Source organism: Petaurus breviceps, unplaced genomic scaffold, assembly GCF_028583685.1.
Source record: "Petaurus breviceps papuanus isolate PSGF00001 unplaced genomic scaffold, PetGlider_PUasm1.0 138, whole genome shotgun sequence".
Classification (NCBI taxonomy): domain Eukaryota; kingdom Metazoa; phylum Chordata; class Mammalia; order Diprotodontia; family Petauridae; genus Petaurus; species Petaurus breviceps.
Window position 1 is genome coordinate 23390475 of NW_027185694.1, and position 9999 is coordinate 23400473.

The following is a 9999-nucleotide window of genomic DNA, read 5'->3' on the forward strand; positions in this document are numbered from 1 at the left end:
GTAGAGAACCTAAAGAAAATAATCCTGGAGGTCTGAAGATTTCGAAGAGTTTAAATACTCTGAACAATGTAGATAGAGGCACTTTTACACTCACACACGGTATCAGGGACAATGTAGTGCTGTGGCAGGGGCACTGAACTTGGAATCAGAGATGACTTGGTTCAGGTCCTGGCTTTCACATTTATTATCTGGGTGACCATGGGCAAATTGCTTCATTTCTCTGTTTCTATTTCCTTATCTTCAAAATGGGGGATAATGACACTAGCATGGGTTGCTTTCGAGAAGTTGCTAGATAAATGTAAGCTTTTTTTTTTTAAGAGCTAGAGGAGACCCTAGAGATTGCCCAATCACTCTGATTTACATATGAGAAAATTCAGTCTCAGAGAACTGAAATTACTTGCCCAAGGTCACAGACTCTTTTGGCTTCATCATGTATGTAGTTCTACATATGTACTAGTTTGGGTGCATAGCTCTCTTATGCTTATAACAAACCACAAAATGTCATGTGAACATACATTTATATACACACACACATACACTCACACACACGCTCAATCTGCTTATCTAGCTAGACAAACGGTTTCATCTTGTGGAAAAACAACAACGACGAAAATTCCAAAACCTGGAGAAGGACATTGGCTAAGGCTGACTGTGGAAGAATACAGAGCCACCTCTTGCCAGTGTCCTGGGGTTCAAGCTGCCCCACATTTGCTGTCTCTTCCAGGAGACATTCTAACCCCCTGCTCTGGGTGTCAAACCTCCTTCCCGAGCCTATGATAGTGGAGAGCCCTCCTGTCCTCAGCATCAAGTTGCCCCGTGCTGTTTTCCCATCTTGATTTCATTCTGCCAGCCTCGGTCTGGCTACTCCACATGCTATCAGCTCTTTAAATGGCATAGGCCCATGGATTTTCAACCAACTGTATCAGACATTGGGAGAAAGAAAGGAACAGTTCCTGAGATTGCAGAGCAACTCTGAGGTGTAGTACAGTGAGTGGGGAAAGTTTGGGATGTGGTTGTTTGTGCCTATGTGTCTATGTGTAGGGGGGGGTGCAGGTATTTAATACTTCCTGGTTATGCAACTGCTCTACTGTCAGACCCTAGACAAGTGACTGTCCTTCCTTTGTTTAAGTTGGCCTATTTGCTACTTTTCAATCCCTTCCCCCTTCATATTTATTAGAATGAAATGAACTTTTAGGAAGAAGAGTCCTTAGAAAAAAAAAAGAGTCCTTTAGAAATAAATATCTAGGGGCAGAGGGAAGATATAGTTGCTATTTGAGGGCTTAGAATAGAACCATTCTAGAATGACAGCAGTAGACTATGGAGCCCAACTCCCTTATTATACAGAGGTCTAGAGGAGGGGAAGTGACTTGCCCAAGGTCACACAGTGAGTCAGTGTCTTAGTAAGCACATGCTGACCCTAAGACGAGGTAGCTGGGTGGTATAATGGGTCATCATCTAACATTATGATCATCATAGTCAATAATTTAACTATTCCTGGCACTGAATTAGGTGTTGCCATAAAGGACTAACTAAATCTGGTAAGGAAGATATAGCTATCACATTCTGATTTCTTTTTTTTCTCTAACTTATTTTTCTTGACTCCTGTATTCAGAGGCAGAAGGATGATGATGATAACATCAACAAAAAATGACCAGCATTTGTAGAGGGTTTTAAGCCTTTAAAATTATTATTGTATTTGATCCTCACAACAATCCTGTAGAGGAAGCTGAACCTAAGAGGTTAGGTGATCTGCCCAGGGTCACACAACTAAAATGCATCTGAGGTAGGATTTTAACTCTGTTCTTCCTAACTCCAACTCCAGCTCTCTATCCATTGCACCACCAGGAAGGATCATAAACTGAGAGCAAACCCAAAGTGTCAGCTAATTCCTCCTCAAAAAAAAAAAAAAAACCCATCCTTCATCCTTTACATTTACATAACGCTTTAAAGTTTACTGAATTTTTTTTCTTACAAAAACTTTGAGAGGCAGGTTGTACAAAATCAGCATTTGACAGATGAAGAAATTGAGGCTGAAAAAAAAGTGACTTGTTTAAATCACCCAACTAGTAAGTAGCCAAACTAGGACTCAAACCTAAGTCACCTGATTCTAAATTCAATGTTCAAACAGCATGACATGGACAGAAGCACTGTCAAACCACCATGAGGAGCAAACCCCAGTTCTTAGGGTTCTGTGCCTTTTAGGCATGTTGGCTTGAGATCCACAGCATGTGGAGACAGTCAGACCCTGGGCAATTTCTTGGTCCATTTCTCAGTCTGCTGTGCCTCTGTTTCCCAGTGGTAACATGCAAATGATAATTCTTTGTACACTATAGGGAGGAGTCTAAGAGTGGTACAGGGACAAGTTACAGATGAGTGTGAGGATATTCACTTAACTTCCTGTCACTGCTTTTCTCACAAACCATGAGGGGAGGAATACTGGCAACTTATGTTCTCTCTGTATCCTAAGACTGGGCATTGATGGGAGTAATGTCCAAAGTGCAATAAGTTTCTGCTCTCTACATGAGTGCCTGGAAAGAAAGAAGAGCTGCATTCCTCAGACCCTTGTTCTGTATGTGTATGTATGTATGCATGCATGTGTGCATGTATGTGTGAATATATACACTATATATGTGTATGTGTGTAGATATGTGTACGTATACATATTATATCTATTATCTATATATCCTATCTCCCAGTTCACTCATGGACTCTTGAAGGAGTCATGCTCACCTCTGCATTGGCAGAGGCTACCTTTTGGTTATGATTTCCCAACATCAGGTTTCTCAGGACCTGAGGGTAAAGTGTGTTGGAAGAAGAGACTTAGCTCTTACAATCCTTCCTAGAGTGGCAATGGATGTATCTCACCCAGATGCCCAAGAGATAGTTCCAAAAACATTTATAATGCTGCCTGAAGCTGCTCCCAACCTTTTAACCTCTGAGAATCTCAGAACACCTACATATTTCTGTTGCTCTCCCCATTGACAAAGGGAACATTGATGAACTGGGATTTTTCTGGTCTATTGGGTTGATTGGAGAGGACTCTAAAGGGAAATTCAGAAAGGTGGCTTATCCAACAAAAAAGGCCTCCATTTGGGGGACCCTTCCTTATGACAGAACTAATCTGGGGCAGTGGAAGGATGCTGTGAAAGCTGTAGCTATTTGAGGAACAGCAAGTTCAGGTAAGGGATGCAGTAGCTGTTAGAGGGATGTTACAAATGTTAGTGGGGTGGCACCAAGGTGGTAAGGACATTGCAGATGTTAGAGAGATGGTATGCCAAAGGAAGGCACATTACATATCACATGTTAAACAGCTGCCATGTGTAGGAGATGGATATTAGAGCTCTTAGAGGGACAGTATAATTGTGAGAAAGATATTACAGATAACGAGAGCTAGCATTTACATAGTGCTTCAGAGTGTGCAAAGCTCTTTAATAAAAAAAAAATAACAATGCTAGCTAACAATTACATAGCATGTACAATGTGCCAGGCTCTGTGCTAAGTGCTTTACAATTATTGTCTCATGCGAGCCTCACAATAATCTCAGGAGGCAGGTGTGAAACTGAAACAAACAGAGGTTAAATGACTTACCTGGGCCCCCTAGCTAGTTAAGTGTCTAAAGTAGGATTTGAATTCAGATCTTTCTGACTTCAAGTCCAGTACCCTACCCACTATACCACCCACCTGGCTAAAAAAAAGCCCACTAGAAAATGCATGCTAAGGGAGTACTCTACTACTTGAGTTACTTTAGATGGATGGTCCAACAATGAAAAGGAAGTTATAGAAGTTAGAGTGATAGTACAGTGGTCAAGAGATCATTACAGACGTTAATGAGATGATAGTGTGAAGGTTGGTATAGCTAAGTGAGGGAGAGTACAATGAACTCTTAGAGGGGCAATATGTTTGGGTGAGAAATTACAGTCAAAGGTCTGCAGCAGTTGGTCTAGGAGTGTCCCTGTTTCTGGGACTAGGTGGGACTAGAAATTGCCAGGATGCTCAGGGAATGATGATGTTACTTGCCTTTTTTTTCTGCTAAGAAATTCCCCCTTGGGAAATGCGATGCCGACTAACTCCACCACTACCATTTCTCAAGGTGGGCCTTGACCGCCAACTAGCTACATGCTTGCGTTTCTCTGGCCCCTTCTCCCAGGGACCTGAACCTATAAGGGTTGTCAGGGTTGGCCTCATTAAGGAGCCCCAGACAAGGCCCACAGGTAGAAAAAGTAAGGATTGAGTCTTAGGTATGTCTCTGAAGCCTGCAGGCCCTGGAACCCAGACACTTTCTCCCAGATAGACAATCTCCTAAAAGGCAAATGCTAAATTCTGGCCATTGTCTTTCCTTCTGCATTGACATCATTCATATCCATTCTGTTGGGACACAGAACGTATTCAGTCAGGACATGTATATCTCCCTCTTGCCATATTCTCTTTTGTACTATTCCTTTCCTACGTGAACTCTTTAGACTGCAAATCCAGTCTTGTAAGTACTAGGTACTGGGTTGCTGTTCTATAAGTTAGTGATTTCTCTGGGCTCTGACCCTACTTTCACAACTCCCCTCTCATTTCCCTGGGATTTCCTTATTTTGTCCCACATACTAGCAAGCTATTGGGCTCTCTATGGAAGGACATGTTTCATTGAATACCTATAAGCTTTTTCTCTAACCTTCTTCCTTCCTAGCTTCTTCCCCTAACCTTCTTACTAATCCTCCTTCCAGTTCTCTTGATCCCTTCCTCTCCTTTCTGACTTTTTCATCTTTTCCCCTGTCTCTGAAGGTTTGCCTGAATGAGCCCAAGTATGTAAAGTGCTTTGCATGCCTTCAGAGGAGTGCTCATAAAGATGGGACAAACCTCTATCAGTTAGTTCCCTCTCTCCTTGCTGACTTCTTTTTCAGCCCACTCTCATTTCCAACTCTCCTCCAAAGTTTCTTTGATGAGGTTACTTTCAACAAATCTTTTTTCTCTCTGCAGGGCCCTGCAGCTTGGGCAGAACCTTGCCTCCATAGGGTAGGGTTGAGAGGGTGTAGGTGACTAGGGGAGCTTACATCAATCTTCAACTCCCACATGGTGGGAATAAGATGGCAGGGGATGAAAAGAAGGGGCACCCAGGATGCTGAGAGGAAAATTGTGGGGGCAACTTCCTCCTCAGCTGAGAAACTTTCACTGACAAAATCCATGACTAAAGCACATTAAAATTCCTTCCATTTTACAGATGTCATAACAGCAGAGCTCTCTTCCCACCCCCAGTTCAGAAATGTTCTCAGGGGGCTATAGTCTCCCCACCTGCATGCCAGGGACTCTTGGGAAAGAGTAAGCTCCATCACAAGGTCTTGAGTATTGCTTGAGACCCTACATTAATGCTCCAGACCAAAGAATAAGTCATATGTGTCAACAAGGAAAAAGAGTCGCTACCATGTGCCTATTTAGAAAATGGGAAGAAACTGAAGTCAGGCTCTGGTTCCAGGGTTGAGGTGAGGTGGGTGGGGAACTGGCTTCTCTATTATCCCATCAGGGTATTCCAGCCCCAGATAGTTCCTAAGGATGTTACTTACACAACAATGGGGAGTCTGTCTGAATACCTGGGTTTGTTTGATAGCTTCTAATGCCATGGCTTGGGAGATAGATAGAAGATGGGGGCCTTGGCCTTTGCCAAAGACAATACAACAGGAATGAAGGCCATTGGATCATGACTGAAACAAAGTGCCCTGACCTAACACTTCTTAGGGTGTAGTAAGAAAAGGAGGACAGAGTTCTTTAGTTCTCTTTCACAGAGCCATCTTCCCAATTCCTTCTACTCTGAAACCCTTTCTCTCTAAAGCTCCCTTTTAAAGGCCTCCTTAAAGCTTAACTCTCACCCTAGACTACCATTTCTCCTCCTCACTAAAAGGGTAGAACACTCTGTCTAACACAGAAAAGATTTTTTGGATGGCATAGGTTAGGGCTGTCCTGAGCAATTACTGACCTTTCTCCCTTGGCTAATGATGAATTCCCCCCACCCCCCCGTCTCCTCCCTCCCTTTTCTGAGGGTTGTACTGAACCCAGGAATTCTAATGAACCAGAGATTTCAAGGCTCTAGCCTAGTGGTCCCCTCAAGTTTCTGCTCATAACGCTTATAAAATACTTCTTTTCTTATATCTCATCCTCCATACTGGCTGCAAGCTTGTTGAAGGTGGGGACTTTCTTGCTTTTACATTTTCATTCTCAGAACCTAACACAGTGTCTGGCACATAGAAGACATTTAATAAATGCTTGTTGATGGATTGATCAGTAGGACTTGGGGTTAATGGTTAGGCTTTTCCCATAACCCCTTTGTATCACTATGAGGAATCAGGAATGGAATGGATGATTTGAGTATAAGAGAAATTTGGGTAAAGATCACGTTAACTATGGCATTTTGACATGTGAATCTTGGCATGAAAATTCCCCTTCCCAAGCCAAGGGCAGTGGGCCCCTGCTGAAGTAGGGAAATAGGTTCCAGTGCTTATTGGAACTAAGTCTATAATGGGATCCATTTCAATTCAATTCAATTAAAATCTATTGAATACCTACTATGTGCATCATACTGTTCTAGGTTTATGGTAGTTACAAAGTTTAGATAAGATATGATCCCAATCATCATGGAACTTCCAGGGAGATTTGTCACATACCCAGTTAGTTATAATAGGTGATACTACATCCTAAGTGCATGAGAGAGGTACAAAACAAGTAAGATCTAAGGAGGAAAGTAGTGTTATTTATGGGGCACAAAAGGAGGAACCAAGGAAGCAGACCACAGACTTTGGGTTGGAAAAGACCTAGAAACTATGTAGTCCGACCCTATAATTTTACAAACGAGGAAACTGAGGCTCAGAGAGATGTGGTAATTTGTCCATAGTCATATAGCTTATAAATGTCAAATATATGATCTGAATGCAGGTCTTCCTGCCTCTGATTCTAGCCCTTTATCCACTACATCACACTGTCTAGTAAGGCTTCCTGGAAAAGGTAGGTAACTCAGTGGGCAGAGTTAGCTAAGTGGATCAGTGGGTAGAGAGTGCCGGACTTGCAGGGAGTCAGGAAGATCTGAGTTAAAATCCAGCTTCAGATATTTACTAGCTGTGTGACCATGCACCAATTACTTATCTGCCTCAGTTTCCTCAAATGTAAAATGAGGATAATAATAGCTCCTACCTGCCAGGATTGTTGGGAGGATCAAATGTGCTTAGCACAGGGCCTGGCTCAAAGTTAACTGCTTCATAAAATGCCTGTTTCCTTTCTTCCTAAATTGGGCTTTAAAAGATGGGAAGGAATTCAACAGGGGTATAATGCCTATCCAGGGCCAGGCAGCTGTTAAGGAATGCTTTCTTTCAAGCTATAGGCATTCTAGGAGGCAAAGACAACAGGAAGAGCATTATAGGAAAAGGTTTAATGTGAGTCTTTGATCAACCTGGGTCAAAATCCTGCAAAAAATACAAAAATTGATTCCTGTTTCTTCTAGCCCTTCCTTTTTTCTTCCTCATGCTAGGCTGGCATTGCCTGAGCAACCATTTACCCCAGGAAAGTACAAACACCCAGGCTTTAAGAAGGGAGTACCCATTTCTCTTGCCCTTTCATAACTCTATCTGGTCCCCCCCTTCCTATTCCTCCTAGAACCCTGGTTTCCCATCCAGAACTTTTGTCTTTCTAGAGCTGTGAGGTTCTCAACTTTCCTCTGGTCCTAGGTATGTATCATACAACCCCTTTTCAGTGTCCTGCTGACCTTCTCTTACTGAACCTATGACTGGAGTTGTATGTACTCTCAGAGAGCACCTATGGCAACCTCACGTCATCAGGCAGGTTATGGGAAAGAGCAAGACCAGATGACAAGGCTGCATAATCAGGAAACTTGGGATGATTTATATGTAGGGAGGAAGAAATTGAATGGCCTTAGATGACCCTGTTCATTTATGTGGGGCAATAGGAGTGTGGAGGGCAGGCCTTCTATAGCAGGGCCCAGGGAAGACAGGAAAGGGAGAGGTGCAAAAGAGAGGCTAGTGAAGGAGTGAGCTCTTTCTTTCTCTGCTGGAGTTGTTTGTGATGAGAGTTATAGGTTGTCTCTGCACAAGCAAGCCTCCATCTTCCCTGGCTAACAGGGAACAAAACTGGCAAAGGGGCATGCAAGGAATAGGGTGGGGGAAGTTAAGGAGAAGACAGCAACTGGGACAAGGGGTGGGAGCTCTAGGTGGTAGATTGAGGGTTATCTTGTCTGTCAATCCTCAAACCTGAAGAGTACATAGCACAGATTTCTCAAAGCATGAAAGCTCTGTCCAGTGCCTTGATCTCTGTCCTCCAGTTAAGCACTCACACCAGGCCTTAGGCCCCTCTGAGCAGGCCTCAGGGATGTCAGACTCAGTTCTCCCTAACCCTCTCACCCTCTCATCATTTTCCAATACAGCCCCCATTGCCTGTCACCCCAAGTGATTGTCCCTTTCAAACTCTATACTCTTGTTCTTTCTGAATTAGAGAACTGTTCCCCACCCATACCTCAAACCAGCAGACTCCAATTTTCTGAGGGAATAGAAGTAATCAATTGCCCTAAAACATGAAATCCACTTTTCATCATCTCTGAGTTTAATTGTATCCACCAACTACCACATTAGTACACTCCAGAAGATAGATTGACAGCTCATCGTGCCATTTGGGAGGGGGGGAGGGGAGGAATGGGGTAGGGAAATGCAGCCTGGAGTGCCTTCGCCCACTGTAAGAGGGAAGGGTAGGAGGGGGAAGAGAGCTGGGCATTTGCAATTCTGAACCTCCATCCTGGCCCACTACATTTCCTACCAATTGACTGTAGTGGGTCTGGCTAGCAACTACATATCCTGGGCTAGTAGCCCCCACAGTGTTCCTGGAAGTGACTCTCCACAGATTAGAGAAGGGAGGAATCTAAATCAAGATTCGAGATAGCTTAGGGGGTGGGGTGGGCAGGGAGGAGTAAGACGTCAAGAAATAAACAAGCCTTAACTAGGTTGATGGTTTCCCCCTTTATGCGGAACGAGGGGCCAAAGATCACCAACTCCTTAAAGCAGGACCAAAGAAGGGAGGGATACCTGCCTGGTAGCATCTGGTAGTCTCTGGTCTCATTGCCAGAGCCTGTCTGCATGGGCAGACTGGAAATGAGTGGGGCAAGGAAGGAGTGTTTGCCATTACATAAGCCCATCTCGTTGCTGCCCCGGTACTCAGAGAGGGCTGTAATTAAGCACCGTGCCTCCTCCCTCCTTCTCATTGTAACCGCACACAGCCCCTCTGGGTGGGATGTCTCCTCTAGACATCCATGCAACCTGGCACCGGGGGCTTTGTGCCGCGAAGGATCTGGCGAGAAGCAGCCCTTACCTCACGCGCCGGCTCCGGGCTCATGCCATGCTGTCCGCAGGGAGTCTTCCCTTCATGTGGAGATAAGCATGAAAGCGAGAAGGAGAAAAATATCGTGGTGGGGGGAAGGGGGAAGGAGGAGGAGAGGGATATAGTCAGACGACCCCCCCTTGTCTCTGGCAGTCCTGGGGTCAATCCTAGTCCGAGGAAGGCCGATTTCCCCTCCTCTCTCGCTTCTGAGGCAGCAGCTGAGCTCCCTGGTTCGGATCAGAATTCGCTGTTTTGAGCTCTCCCCACCCTGGGGGAAAGGCTGGAGGTTCGTCCCAAAAATAAATAAAGCCGTTTTGCAGGGAGCAAAATGTGTTTCCTCCCTCTCCTCCCCAGCAAACAGCAAGCTGGGATCCAGAGAGCACAGGATGAGAGATGCAAGCTGTCTCTATTCCCCCCCCCCCAACCACACACACACATACACACACACACATACACACACACACTCACTCACTCACTCGCTCCCTCGCACGCACACACACACACTCACACACACACTCACACACGCACACATGGTGTCGTAAACCAATCCCAGTTAAAGAGACACAGCCATTATTATCAATAATGCATGAGGCCACGAGAGCTGGCTTGGGTCCCCTAGCCGGGAGTCTCCACAGGAGTGGCCTCTCT

At 44.6% G+C, this 9999-nt stretch overlaps 1 protein-coding gene across 1 annotated transcript in view; it reads right to left on the minus strand.

The window, feature by feature from the left end:
• FBXL16 (F-box and leucine rich repeat protein 16) overlaps positions 1-9910 on the minus strand; it is a 28037-nt gene extending 18127 nt beyond the window's left edge. The window contains exon 1 of the mRNA XM_069108209.1: positions 9343-9910. The gene's annotated coding sequence lies outside the window, so the exon portion shown is untranslated. The remainder of the gene's footprint in view (positions 1-9342) is intronic.
• Positions 9911-9999: the final 89 nt, after the last annotated feature.